Source organism: Bubalus kerabau, chromosome 5 (assembly GCF_029407905.1).
Source record: "Bubalus kerabau isolate K-KA32 ecotype Philippines breed swamp buffalo chromosome 5, PCC_UOA_SB_1v2, whole genome shotgun sequence".
Lineage (NCBI taxonomy): Eukaryota > Metazoa > Chordata > Mammalia > Artiodactyla > Bovidae > Bubalus > Bubalus kerabau.
In genome coordinates this window covers 48,464,466-48,480,949 of record NC_073628.1, presented here as the reverse complement: position 1 = coordinate 48,480,949, position 16,484 = coordinate 48,464,466, and the positions used below count along the sequence as shown (strand labels likewise).

At 34.1% G+C, this 16,484-nt stretch overlaps 1 long non-coding RNA gene across 1 annotated transcript in view; it reads left to right on the top strand.

Moving 5' to 3' along the window:
- LOC129652717 (uncharacterized) overlaps positions 1-16,484 on the top strand; it is an 83,170-nt gene that overhangs the window by 44,111 nt on the left and 22,575 nt on the right. The window lies entirely within an intron of this gene.

Genomic DNA, 16,484 nt, shown 5'->3' with positions numbered 1-16,484 from the left:
AACAGAGGATGAGATGGCTGGATGACATCACTGACTCGATGGACGTGAGTCTGAGTGAACTCTGGGAGTTGGTGATGGACAGGGAGGCCTGGCGTGCTGCGATTCATGGGGTCACAAAGAGTCAGACACGACTGAGCAACTGATGTGATCTGATCTGATCTGAGGTTGGTCATAGCTTTTCTTCCATGGAGCATGCATCTTTTAATTTCATGGCTACAGTCAGCATCTGCAGTGATTTTGGAGCCCAAAAAAATAAAGTCAGCCACTGTTTCCACTGTTTCTCCATCTATTTGCCATGAAGAGATGGGACCGGATGCCATGATCTTAGTCTTTTTAATGTTGAGTTTTAAGCCAGGCTGTTTACTCTCCTCTTTCACTTTCACTATATTGTGTTTCACTATATTGTGTTTCACTATATTGTGTTCACTACAGTAACACTTTTAATTTCCTCCAAGAACTTCTGTTTTACAGTCACAGCTTGGCAAACTGGTTTAAGAAGCATATTTGCCATGCCGTTCTCACTAAGCTTAATCATTTTTAGGTTTTGATTTAGTCAGATAAATGCAACTGTTCCTTCCATTTGGACACTTCGAGGCCATGGTAGGGTTATTAATTGGCCTAATTTCAATATCATTGTGTCTCAGGGAACCAGAAACTCGAGGAGAGAGAGATGGAGAACAGCAATCAGTGGAGCAATCAGAACACACATGATATTTATCAGTTAACTTTGTGATTTTACATGGGTATGCGGCACCCCAAGGCAATTACAATAGTAACATCGAAGGCCACTAATGACAGAATCACCATAACAATGGTGATAATATCAAGATGTGACCCAGAGACGCAACCGAGGAAAAACCATTAGGAAAAGGGCACCAGCATTGCCCCAAAATCTTGTTTTGTAAAAAATGCAACATCTATGCATGTCAATAAAACAAAGTGTAATAAACTGAAGTACACCTGAACATTTATGCATTGATGGTACACCATGGCTCCAAAATTCATAATACCTTGTCTTAATCTAATTGAAGTTTTGGTTCATCAGAAGATTAAAAACACCACCTGTTAATTAGGTTAACGATTGGTCAATCATGACAGCATGGATAAAAGAGGACCTGCAATTCTAGTGTTGACAGTATCTATAAAATACACTATTTCATGAAAAAGCTGGCCAAGTAGGACATAGCACGTTTTAGAAAGATTAATGCTCATATTCCATGTTCAGTCTGGATAGTGAATATGAATTAAATTTTAGCACATCCAAGGACTGTATAAAGAATCCTGCATTTGTAATTGGAACTGCCTGAATTAAGCATTACTACAATTATTTATCACTTCAATTCTCAATTGCTGAGGAATCATTTTGTTTGCTTTATTTTTCAAAATAAAGTCAAACATCCTTTGGTCCATTCTTTCCCCTCTTTCCTACATCCCTGCCCCCTGAAGCCCTACCTAAGGGGTAATTTATTGATACAGGACTATGAAATGATGAATTTAGTGATATTCTGAACTGATGAAAAGGATAATAGCCACATTTTGTCTAGATTTATAAAATGCCATCACTTTGCTAAGAATCTTATATAAATCAATTTTATTATATATTAAGTTTATTAAGAATTATTTATTTAGTTTTATTTTATAACAATATATATCAATATAATAATATTATATACAATAAATATATACAATATATAATATAATAATATATAATATATATAATATGTATAATACAATATATATAATATATATAATACAATATATTATATATATCTATACATATAATATACATAATACAATATATTATATATATCTATACATATAAATATATATAAATATATAAATATACATATTTATATAGAGTATAATATATTATATAATATAACATATAATAAATAAATATATAAGGTAAATATATATAATACATATATATATTATATATGCTATATATAATAAATTATACATTATATAATTATATTATATATGATTATATAGATTGTATCATTATTATGCTTATATAATGATATATATTATACAATTTATTTTTATAATTTACATTTTATTATATATTATATTATATTATATAAATTATATATCATATATAATAATTATAAAAATTAATATAATTTTAATCACACATATAATTTATATATAATAATTATATAAATTAATGTATACATATATAAACTATAAATTTTTAAGTATTAAAATTTATGAATTATAAATATATATGTATTAAATCAGAGAAGGCAATGGCACCCCACTCCAGTACTCTTGCCTGGAAAATCCCATGGATGGAGGAGCCTGGTAGGCTGCAGTCCATGAGGTCCCTAAGAGTTGGACAGGACTGAGCAACTTCACTTTCACTTTTCACTGTCATGCATTGGAGAATGAAATGGCAACCAACTCCAGTGTTCTTGCCTAGAGAATCCCGGAGACAGGGGAGCCTGGAGGGCTTCCGTCTAGGGAGTCGCAGAGTCAGACACGACTGAAGCGACTTAGCAGTAGCAGTAGCATGTATTAAATATATATACATTATAATACACATAAATAATATATATAATATGTACATAACTCATATATATAAATATATAATATAGATACTATCATTATATATATAAAATATGCACAATAGAATATATAATTATATATTATTTATATATATAATATACAATATAAACTTTCATTATATAAAATATATAATGAGATATATATAATGATATATACTATCATTATATGTATAAAATATATAAATATATATATGAAACATATATAATATAATATATAATTAAATACTATATACTATTATTATATATCAGATCAGATCAGATCAGTCACTCAGTTGTGTCCGACTCTTTGCGACCCCATGAATCGCAGCATGCCAGGCCTCCCTGTCCATCACCAACTCCTGGAGTTCACTCAGACTCACAGTATTACATATATATTATATATTATTATATTGTACTATGTATATAATATAATACATATGATATTATACATTATATATATGATATGTATTATAATATATTATATAATACATACTATAATATAACTATAATATCTATAATACATATGATGTAGTATATATAATATATAAAATATAATTATATATACTATATAATATAATGTATAATATTATATAATATATATAATATAATATATATTATATTATATATATTATATATATAATATAAAATAATAATATACTAATAATATTATATTAATTATTATAATTAATGACACTTATATCATTATATAATTATTTTATAATACATAATTATATAATATTAATTGTATAATAATTAATCATATGGTTATATAATTATAATATAATTATTTATAATTCTTTATTACATATAATATATTAATATACTGAAAATAATATATTATATATATTATTATATATAATGCATATGCTTCTGCTGCTAAGTCGCTTCAGTCGTGTCTGACTCTGTGCAACCCCATAGATGGCAGCACACCAGGCTCCCTCGTCCCTGGGATTCTCCAGGTAAGAATACATGAATGGGTTGCCATTTCCTTCTCCAATGCATGAAAGTGAAAATTGGAAAGTGAAGAAGCTCAGTTGTGTGCGACTCTTCGCGACCCCATGGACTGCATGCCACCAGGCTCCTCCATCCATGGGATTTTCCAGGCAAGAGTACTGGAGTGGGGTGCCATCGCCTTCTCTGATATAATACATATATAATATTAAATATATATAATATATATAATGTATATTAATTATTTATATATTATATAATATACATTTATATATTACAATATATAAAATATATATGTATTATTATATATAGTATTAATATATTATATATATTATATATACCATTATATATATTATAGTATATATATATACATAGATATAATATTATATATATAATATTATATATGTTATGTATGCTGCTGCTGCTGCTTAGTCACTTCAGTCGTGTCCGACTCTGTGCAACCCCACAGACGGCAGCCCACCAGGCTCCCCTGTCCCTGGGATTCTCCAGGCAAGGACACTAGAGTGGGTTGCCATTTCTTTCTTCAATGCAGGAAAGTGAAAAGTGAAAGTGGATGCTCAGACCTATCCGACTCTTAGCGAACTCATGGACTGCAGCCTACCAGGCTCCTCCGTTCATGGGATTTTCCAGGCAAGAGTACTGGAGTGGGGTGCCATTGCCCTCTATATAGTATATATACTATATATACTAAATACATATGTAGTATATACATATACTGTATATATTATATATATAATATAATAATTATATATAATTGTATATGATTATGCATATATAATTTTATATAAGTATTAAATATAAAAATTATTATAATTACATAATATATATTATAATTATCATATTATATGAGCGACTGATATGATCTGATTTGATTATTTTATTGCATAATTATCATTGTATATATAATTATTATATTATTACATAATTATCATAGTACAGTTATTATATTTTTACATATTATATTATATATATTATTATATTATATTATATAATTATATATAATTATACCATTTGTATTATATATATGATATATATGATATATATAATTATAATGATATGTTTTATATATTATGTATATAATTATATAATATAATTACATATATTTATATATAATTACTTATATTATATATAAATACATATATATTTGTTATATGTAATAATATATTATAAATAGTATATAATTTTATATATTATATATAATTATATATATTATAGTATATATTTTATATATGGATTATATATTATGATTAATTATATTATATATTATATATAAAATATAATATTTAATGTATACTATAATATATAATCATATACAATATATAATATATGAAATAATATATAATATAATATATATGTATGTTAATTTATATAATATAATTTAATATATATTTTTTATATATTTTATATATAATGTATCTATTTATAAATAATTTATATATACTAATATATAATATATATGTTGTTATATTATCTATATATTAATTACATTAGCATTACTATTTATATATTATGTATATTAAATTATACATGATATAATATGTATTAAAAATATATATAATTATTATATATAATATATATAATTATATATAATTATTATATATAATATATATAATTATATTTAATAGTATATAATAATATAACAGTTATATATATTATTGTATTATTTTACTATATATAATTATATTATATTATGTCATTAACAATAAATATATAATATATTTATAATATATATAATATATAAATAATATATAAATATTATAAACCAAAAATTTTTAATATTATGAATTTATTAAGTTTTATTTATAACTTTATTGATTTATTAAATTTTATAATTTATTGTTTTTTATTTCCATTTCGATATTAAGTAGCTAATTTGCTCAACCTCACAGTCATCAAGTATCAAAATTGCATTTAAATCCAGATCTGTTAGCCTTCACAGTTCAGGATTTTAAACCAATGATACATAAACTTTTAGTCCGTGTGTAATTAAATTTTATTGAACTACTCACAGTAAACAACAATGATGACATATGAGCTGAGTCTTCTATTAGAGCTATTGTCAAGCCTAACTAAAACTGCAGCATTAGAGCCAGAAAAGAATATAGTGCTTGTTATCTCACAAGATAGACTTTGGGGTCAGGAATTCATCTTTTAAAGTTAACTGTTCAAATGCAAATGGAAATATTCCTGTAATAAAAGAGATTAGAAAGTAGTTTTTGAGTTTATGTCTATGTTCTTGGATAAAATTTCACTGTAAGCCAAAAATACTTTTACACCTAGCTTTATTTTAGTTATCTTGAAGTGGGTACAGAAAAAGTATTATTTTTAATTTTTGTCCTTGTTGGATTCAGTTCCTGCATATGTAACTTACATATACATAATTACTTTGTACTGCTTTTTGCATATTCTCCTTGCTTCTTTTTGTCTGCTTATTCTATTAGTTATAAAAGTTTTTAACACTTCCGTCATGATTGTAAATTTCTCTATTTCTTTTAATTGTCAATATTTGTTTTATATGTATTGAATTTATGTGATTGTGTGCATAGACATAGAATTGTGATATTTCTGTTTGATAAACTTTGTGATCATTATGTAATATCACTATTCTCTAGCAATTTTTTTTTTTGCATTACTCTGTTTTCTCTGATAGTAATATACCTGTATCTTATTTGTTTTGTATCAGTAACCTCAGATATGCAGATGACACCACCCTTATGGCAGAAAGTGAAGAGGAACTAAAAAGCCTCTTGATGACAGTGAAAGTGGAGAGTGAAAAAGTTGGCTTAAAGCTCAACATTCAGAAAACGAAGATCATGGTATCCGGTCCCATCACTTCATGGGAAATAGATGGGGAAACAGTGTCAGACTTTATTTTTCTGGGCTCCAAGATCACTGCAGATGGTGACTGCAGCCATGAAATTAAAAGACGCTTACTCCTTAGAAGGAAAGTTTTGACCAACCTAGATAGCATATTCAAAAGCAGAGACGTTACTTTGCCAACAAAGGTCCTTCTAGTCAAGGCTATGGTTTTTCCTGTGGTCACGTATGGATGTGAGAGTTGGACTGTGAAGAAGGCTGAGCACCACAGAATTGATGCTTTTGAACTGTGGTGTTGGAGAAGACTCTTGAGAGTCCCTTGGACTGCAAGGAGATCCAACCAGTCCATTCTGAAGGAGATCAGCCCTGGTATCTCTTTGGAAGGAATGATGCTAAAGCTGAAACTCCAGTACTTTGGCCACCTCATGGGAAGAGTTGACTCATTGGAAAAGACTCTGATGCTGGGAGGGATTGGGGGCAGGAGGAGAAGGGGACGACTGAGGATGAGATGGCTGGATGGCATCACTGACTCGATGGACGTGAGTCTCAGTGAACTCCGGCAGTTGGTGCTGGACAGGGAGGCCTGGTGTGCTGCGATTCATGGGGTCGCAAAGAGTCGGACACGACTGAGCAACTGATCTGATCTGATGTTTAAGGTACATGTCTTTTAAGCACAGCATACTTTTAAAAGTTTATTATGCTTTTGTATTTTTTATTTGATAATCTAATCTGACAATGTTAGCTTTATCTTTAAATATTTATTCTGTTTGTATTTATTATAACTACTGCCGTAGTTGGGTGTGTATTTATCATTTTATTTTTTGTATCCAATACAACTGATAAAGGAGGAAAGGGGGCATGTTTTTAAAAAAATGGCACAGCCTGAGGACATGGCATAAACTGATTAGAACCAAATAGGTCTAAGAAGGCAGATGAGTTACTTCCACTAGACCTTGGTCCTCAGTATACACTCATTGTGAATATATCAGCAAGCTAAGTGACACACCCACCAGCACCATGACAGTTCTGAGGCTAATCATCAAAGACCAGAGAGCGGATGGTGGCCCAATTCCTGGAAATCCCTGCCCCTTCCCCCCAAATAAGTGAAATAATCCTTCCACTTATTAACCTATGAAATCACCCAGCCCATAAAAACTAACCGCACCGTCCGTTTCAGCCACTCTCTCCTTCTGAGGTGGCCCATACTCTGTGGAATGTGTTTCCCTCTAAATAAATCCACTTCTTCTTACCTACCACTTTGTCTCTCCTTGAATTCACTCTGCAATGAGACATCAAGAAACTGAGTTTCATTAAGTCCTGAAACCAGGTGTGTGGATAGAATTATTGCTGTAGGATTTGATAAATCCTCTTCTTTTTGACTCTGAGGTTTTCCTCCTACATTCTGTGTTAATTCCTGTTGCATTTTTGTCTTTCTTTCTTCTTTTAACAGCATAAAAACTATGTAGTTTCCAAAATGTCCATTTTGTTGACAAGTGCTGACACTTCCTTTCCAACTAGATCACCTCTCACACATCATCAAGATCACTGAGGATGACTTCAGTGTTTTTCCTTTCAGACAATATTTTGGGCACTAACAACTGGTTGGGAGACTGCCTTGGAAGGGATAACATCTAAAATCATAGGAGCAACTCTTGAACAAATTGTGATGCTAGAGATATCGCATCAGGCGTGAGTCTAATATGGGTTCAGTTCAGTTCAGTTCAGTCACTAGTCTTGTCCGACTCTTTGCAACCCCATGAATCGCATCATGGCAGGCCTCCCTGTCCATCACCAACTCCCGGAATTCACTCAAATTCTTGTCCATCGAGTCGGTGATGCCATCCAGCCATCTCATCCTCTGTCGTCCCCTTCTCCTCCTGCCCCCAATCCCTCCCAGCATCAGAGTCTTTTCCAGTGAGTCAACTCTTCGCATGAGGTGGCCAAAGTACTGGAATTTCAGCTTTAGCATCATTCCTTCCAAAGAAATCCCAGGGCTGATCTCCTTCAGAATGGACTGGTTGGATCTCCTTGCGGTCCAAGAGACTCTCAAGAGTCTTCTCCAACACCACAGTTCAAAAGCATCAATTCTTCGGCACTCAGCCTTCTTCACAGTCCAACTCTCACATCCATACATGACCACAGGAAAAACCATAGCCTTGACTAGACGGACTTTTGTTGGCAAAGTAATGTCTCTGCTTTTCAATATGCTTGGTCATAACTTTCCTTCCAAGGAGTAAGCGTCTTTTAATTTCATGGCTGCAGTCACCATCTGTAGTGATTTTGGAGCCCAAAAAAATAAAGTCTGACACTGTTTCCACTGTTTCTCCATCTATTTCCCATGAAGTGATGGGACTGGATGCCATGATCTTTGTTTTCTGAATGTTGAGCTTTAAGCCAAATTTTCACTCTCCACTTTCACTTTCATCAAGAGACCTTTTAGTTCCTCTTCAATTTCTGCCATAAGGGTGGTGTCATCTGCATATCTGAGGTTATTGATATCTCTCCCTGCAATCTTGATTCCAGCTTGTGCTTCTTCCAGCCCAGCGTTTCTCATGATGTACTCTGCATAGAAGTTAAATAAGCAGAGTGATGATATACAGCCTGGACGTACACCTTTTCCTATTTGGAACCAGTCTGTTGTTCCATGTCCAGTTCTAACTGTTGCTTCCTGACCTGCATGCAGATTTCTCAAGAGGCAGATCAGTGGTCTGGTATTCCCATCTCTTTCAGAATTTTCCACAGTTTATTGTGATCCACACAGTCAAAGGCTTTGGTATAGTCAATAAAGCAGAAATAGATATTTTTCTGGAACTCTCTTGCTTTTTCAATGATCCAGCACATGTTGGCAATTTGATCTCTGGTTCCTCTGCCTTTTCTAAAACTAGCTTGAACATCAGGAAGTTCACAGTTCACGTATTGCTGAAGCCTGGCTTGGAGAATTTTGAGCATTACTTTACTAGTGTGTGAGATGAGTGCAATTGTGTGGTAGTTTGAGCATTCTTTGGCATTGTCTTTCTTTGGGATTGGAATGAAAACTGACCTTTTCCTGTCCTGTGGCCACTGCTGAGTTTTCCAAATTTGCTGGCATATTGAGTGCAGCACTTTCTCAGCATCATCTTTCAGGATTTGAAATAGCTCAACTGGAATTCCATCACCTCCACTAGCTTTGTTCATAGTGATGCTTTCTAAGGCCCACTTGACTTCACATTCCAGGATGTCTGGTTCTGCCATGTGCTTTGGGATTGGGAAATATTCAGACAACGGGAATTAAAAAAAAAAAGTATTAAATTATGTAATCAGGTTTGGCCACAATATGAGTTAGGAAATTTAAAATGGAATGAAGTAACCTATGTTCAAATTTTCATGGACTTTTATCTAGGCAATGGAGCCCAGAAGGAATTTAAAGCAGGTGCAGCTAGAAAGAATACAGAGGGCATTTTAGCTGAGTCTCCCCCACATGACTAGTGTCGCCTCCTCCTCCCTCGAGGCACAGGCCCTTTTGGCTACGCATTCAGTAGCTCAATCTGCCCAAGACGTGAGGCACCAAATTCAGAAAGCAGCTGCTTGTCCTCAGACTCTGAGGAATAACTTGTTCCAATTAGCTAAGTCAGTTTTCAATAATAGGCCAGAAAAACTGAACACACTGAAAGAAAAATGCAAACAGCCCAAGTGAGGGTAGTGGTTTTGTCTCCTCAGAGATCATCTAGGGAAAGTGTTAGCTGCTCAGTTGAGTCTGACTCTGTGATTCCATGGACTGAAGCCCACCAGGCTCCACTGTCCATGGATTTCTCCAGGCAAGAATACTGGAGTGGGTAGCCTTTTCACTTTTCAGGGGATCTTCCCAACCCACGGATCAAACCCAGGTCTCTTGCACTGAAGGCAGATTCTTTACTACCTGAGCCACCAAGGAAGGCCTAAGGGAAATCAACTTTTCTGGGCCAATCTGGTCATGGTGGCCCGCTAGGCCCATGGGCACCCAGACAGGACTAGTATACCCTGTGTGGATAGAAGGGACGCTGGAGAGAGGATTGCAATTGATGAGCCCTGTGCAATCAGCCAGGAAATCAGAAGCAGGAATTCCCCAGACAGCAGAGAGTGACAGTGGTTTCTCAGCCACTGATGATTTTGCAATCAGAAGACTGAAGTGACCCCAGGCTAAAGGTGGCCCTGCTTAGAGACAGCATTTATAGGGAGATACTGGTGACATAAGAGAAGTTGGTTAGCAAATAAGTGTCAAGCTAATGAATTTCTATTACAGAGGCTTATTTTGTTTTGATTTTCATTTAAATCTGAAGGAAAGCAAGTTCAGGTCTCTCAAATGCTAAAAAGAATATCTTGTCTTTTCCTAGTGTTCAGCCTGGTGCCAGACTTTCAGTGAAATTCAAATGTGCATGTTCTGAATTTTGTCCACAGAAATTATCCTAATAGATTAATCCTTCTCTTTTAGTACATTCAACTGTCTTAAATTTTCCAAATTCAAACCACCCTGTTTCTTGATTGAAATGATGGCTTGTGTGTGTGTGTGTTTGCCTTTTTTTTTTTTTTTTTGCTGGTTTTTGGTATTTTAAGTGCGAGAAAAAGATAAGCTAAAGAAAACTCTGCTGGAACGCTAAAAAATCAGCCTTTTTAATTGTAGAGTTTATAATCAGTATTGGGCTTCCTAGGTGACTCAGTGGTAAAGAATCCATCTGCCCAACGAGAGACACCTGCCAAGCAGGAGACCTGGGTTCCATCCCTGAGTAGGGAAGATCCCCTGCTGCTGCTGCTGCTAAGTTGCTTCAGTCCTGTCTGACTCTGTGTGTCCCCATAGATGGCAGCCCACCAGGCTCCCCCGTCCCTGGGATTCTCCAGGCAAGAACACTGCAGTGAGTTGCCATTTCCTTCTCCAATGCAGGAAAGTGAAAAGTGAAAGTGAAGTCGCTCAGTCGTGTCCAACTCTTAGCGACCCCATGGACTGCAGCCTACCAGGCTCCTCTGCCCATGGGATTTTCCAGGCAAGGGTGCTGGAGTGGGGTGCCATTGCCTTCTCCGGAAGATCCCCTGGAGAAGGCAATAACAATCCCATCCAGTATTTTTGCCTGGGAGATCCCATGGACAGAAAAGCCTCCTGGGCTATAACAAATGAGGTTACAAGGAAAGGGACACAACTTAGAAATTAAACAAACAGCAGCATACTTAGGTTTATTTATTTCATAGTTAGAGTAACATTTCTCAACTTTGTTTTAAGTTTGTGAACAAGGCAAATCCTCTACCAGAAACCCAGAAATGAGTGAGGGATAAAGCACAAAGAGGCAGGAAGCAGAAGAATCTGCTTGAACGCGGTCTTGTTGAGGAAGGAATCATAGGAAATAGTCACTCTTGAGAACGGTTCTTTAGACACCAGGCTAGGCTATAATCTCTTGGAGTTGTAATGTTTGCTTGATGATCTATATCAGAAGGTGGTAGCAATCTTCTTACAATCTAGTGAAATTGAATTTTAAATTTTTCTGTACTTTCCATATATGATTAAATTAAGTACTAAAAGCAAGAAAATTGGGATTTTATTTTTCCTTGTCAACAAGTTTTCCAAAAGAGTGGGTTCTTCTCATTACTGAGGCTTACTGATTTACAATTATCTCTTAATTGACTTTTGATAACTGCACTGAATGTTTAATATTATACTATCATTAGCACATTTATTATTAATCCAAATCATACAATTGTGGCAATTAAGTTGGCTGCATTTAAACACTTGCTTCATTGATCTTTAATTACACTTATAAGAATTGCACTGAATAGGGAAGTTGCTAAGTGATACAATTCCGTTTTGTTGTCCCCTAATTTGTGATCACATCATTTAAATTTGTAAATAGGACTGAAATTTTCAGTGAGATAGTCTTTATTTATACATTGTACAAATTTTCTATTTCTATTTTCAGAGAGTAAAAATAATATAAAGAACAGACAATAGCAAGAGAGATATATGGGCAATATGTAAAGATCACACACAATTTTACTTAGAGCCACAGATGAAAAGAAGAGAGATAATAGGGCAAATAAATACTTTAAGTGATGAAGGCTGAGAGTTCTCCAAACTGATGAGAACTATCACCTATAAATTCAAGAAGCTTTGAAAGTTCCGATCAGAATTAAACAACCGCCAAAACCACTTGTGCACATCAAAGCCAAAAATGCTAAACGCCAAGGAGAAAGTTTTAAAAGCAACCAGTTGTATGCGTTTTTCTTTATGGATGTTATATTTCAATGAAAAGATTAAAAAATTTCAGAGAAAAGCAAGTCTTTTAATTTCAAAGTAGCAAAAAGACCCCAGTTGGCTGCTCAACATAAATTATTAGAAGTCATAAGAATATAATGATAGCTTCAAAGTTCTGAGAAAAAAAATAACTGTCTTAAATTCTCTAACCCCCAAAATATTGCATAGATATGAAAATGGAATTAAGATGTTTTCTGACAAAAATAGAGAATTGGTGACCAATAAACTTATATCAAAAGATGGAATAAAGAAAAATTTTAGGTAGAAACACATCACAAAGGAAAACGTTGAATTAAAGGATGGTGTGAAGTGCAGAGAAAATATTAAACATTTGGGGAAATATAAGGAATACTCAAATAAATTTTGAAAAACAAAGGACACCAAAAACTCTGGGAGTTGTTGCATGTGTCTATTACTTTGATTGTGGTGAAGACTTTATGGATATTTACATATCTACAAATTCATTAAATTGTATACATTCCATATATGCAACTCTTTGTGTATCAATTATAGCACAACAAGACTGTTTTAAAAATTAAATTTGATTGAACAAAACAATTGTAATACCTTCTGGGTAAAAATATATAAAAATTTTAAATGTATGAAAATATTAACAGCTGGTGTGGGATAGAGACAAATACAGTAAAAGAGTCCTAGTGTTCCTCTATTACTGGAAAAGTTGTAAAGTAATAATTTGTATTGGACTGTAATAAATCAAAGATACATGTTTAATCTCAAATGTAATAAAAATACACATGCAACAAATTACTGTGTGAGAAAAAAAAGTAAAATGAAAACACTTGATTAATCCAAGGGTAACGAAAAAATGTGAAGAAAAATATCATGAAACACATGGCTTTGAAACTGTGCTGCTCAGATTGGGACTTGAACCCCTGGACTTCTAGCTGAGACCACACATCTGATTTTAAGATTTCATCATCATTTTGGGGTCATGCAGTTGTGTCTGACTCTTTGTGACCCCATGGACTGTGGCATACCAGGCTTCCCATTCCTTCAGCATCACCTGGAATTTGCTCAAACCAATGTCCATTGAGTCGGTAATGTCACCCAACCATCTCATCCTCTGCTGCCCCCTTCTCTTCCTGCCCTCAATCTTTCCCAGCATCAGGGCTTTTCTAATGAGTTGGCTTTTAGCATCAGGAGGGCAAAGTATTGGAGCCTCAGCTTCAGCATCAGTCCTTCCAATGAATATTCATAACTTATTTTTTCAGGATTGACTGGTTTGATTTCCTAGCTGTCCAAGGGACTCCCAAGAGTCTTCTCCAACACAACAGTTTAAAAACATTAATTCTTTGGCACTCAACCTTCTTATGGTTCAACTCTCACATCGATACATGACTACTGGGAAAACCATAGATTTGATATATGGATCTTTATATGGCAGGACCTATATTTGGCAAAGTAATGTCTCTCTCTGTTTTTTAATAGGCTGTCTAGGTTGGTCATAGCTTTTATTCCAAGGAGCAAGTGACTTTTAATTTTATGGCTGCAGTGATTTTGGAGACCAAGAAAATAAATTCTGTCACTATTTCCATTCTTTCCCCATCTATTTGCCATGAAGTGATGGGACCAAATGTCATGATCTTAGTTTTTTGAATGTTGAGTTTTAAGTCAGCTTGTTCATTCTCTTCCTTCCCCTTCAACAAGAGGCTGTTTAGTTCCTCTTCACTTTCTGCCATAAGGGTGGTGTCATCTGCATAGCTGAGGTTATTGATATTTCTCCTGGCAACCTTAATTCCAGCTTGTGCTTCATCCAGTCTGGGATTTTGCATGATGGATTCTGCATATATGTTAAATAAACAGGGTGACAATATACAGCCTTGATGTGCTCCTATTCCAATTTTGAAACAGTCCATTGTTCTATTTATGGTTCTAATTGTTTCTTCTTGACCTGAATAAAGGTTTCTCAGGAGGCATGTAAGATGGTCTGGCATTCCCATCTCTTTAGGATTTAATGTAGCTCATGTTCTTGATGTCTCATCACAGAGAGAATTCAGTGAGAGACAAAGTGATAGGTAAGAAGTGGATTTATTTAGAGAGAAACACAGTCCACAGATAGAGTATAAGCCATGTCAGAAGGAGAAAAATATGGTGTGGTATATTTTTATGGGCTTGGTGATTTCATAGACTAATAAATGGATGGTTATTTCCACTATTTTGGGGAAGGAATGGGGATTTCCAGGAATTAATTAGGCCACTATCCACATTTTGGTCTTTGATGGTCGACAGCAGAACTGTCGTGGTGCTGGTGGGTGTGTCATTTAGCTGCTGATATATTCACAATGAGTGTATACTGAGGACCAAGGTCTAGTGGAAGTGGATGCATCAGCCATCTTGGACCTATCTGGTTCAAATAAGTTTATGCTGTGTCCTCCGGCTATGTCTGGGTTATGTCATTTTTTTTTTTTTTTTGAAGTTTTTGCTCTGCTCCCTTCCCTCCTGTTTCATTCTCCCTTCAGAGATTTTACTTCCATATGCTTATGGGAAGCAGACAGTTGCAATGGTTTGTCTTCTATAACTGCTTCAAGCCTTGGGGAGATGTCAACCTTAGCTGTCAGGGAAAAAAAATCTCTGGATGTCTGATCTAAGTGCCCCAGGGGCAGAGCAGCTACTTGCTGTAAGTCAGTATGGGCTGGAAATCTCACAAAGCCATCATCTTAACATGGAACAGTTTTAAGTGCTTCCATAGCCTTTCAATGAATCTACTTGATTATTAAGCACTTTTTGCAACAGCATCAGGGTACAAATATATCTGTAAATGATGTAAGGCTTAAAAGGCATAGTTAAACATCTAATTACAGTGTAGGTGAGAAACTTAGTTATAATAACCAGAATTAGGATTGATTACATTTAACTTAACATGCCAAATAATCCTAGTTAAATAATTTGTCTTTGGAATATATCAGAGACCCCCTAAAACATCCCAAAGTTAGCTGGAAATCAAAGGAGCTTCAATTAAAATTGGTATTTGGGAAGCATCAAAAAGCTTTAAACTTACTCAGATAAGATCACAAGTCATTATGAAACAATGCTTATTACTTAACCAAAATTACAAAAGATCTCAAAAGCAAATACAGATCATTTGAAAGCAAAGAAGCTCATAGTGTCTGTTATTAAAAGCAGCATTTCAAGAAAACACTGAAGAAGCAAAATACAATCTCTTGTTCCAGTGCACTCTGAACAAAATCTATTTATTCAACTAAATTTAATCTGATCTCAGAAAATCCTGATCATGCAATTCTTTTCTCAGTACTTTTCTCATTCTTCCTACCTTCTTTTACTGAAAATTTACATCTAATTTTCCTTAAGAGTTTATTTATTTTTTTTTTTCCCCACACAGGGTTACTTTTCTTATGGAAAAATTTATAAGAGCTAGAAAAAGGTCTTATTTGACCTCTGGTAAAACTAGGTATAAGACCTTCTAGAACTAACAACAAAAAAAGATGACCTTTTCATCATAGAGGACTAGAATGCAAAAGTAGGAAATCAAGAGATACCTGGAATAAAGAGGCAAAAGTGGCCTTAGAGTACAAAATGAAGCAGGGCAAAGGTTAACAAAATTTTGCTAAGAGAACACAGTGGTCATAGCAAACACCCTCTTCCAACAACACAAGAGAAGATGTTACACATGGACATCACCAGATGGTCAATACTGAAATCAGATTGATTACATTCTTTGCAGCCAAGGATGGAGAAGCTCTACATTCAGCAAAAACAAGACCAGGAGCTGACTGTGGCTCAGATCATGAACAATTTATGGAAAATTCCAGACCTAAATTGAAGAAAGTGGGGAAAACCACTAGACCATTCAGGTATGACCTAAATCAAATATCTTATGATTAAACAGTGGGACTAACAAATAGTTTCAAGGGATT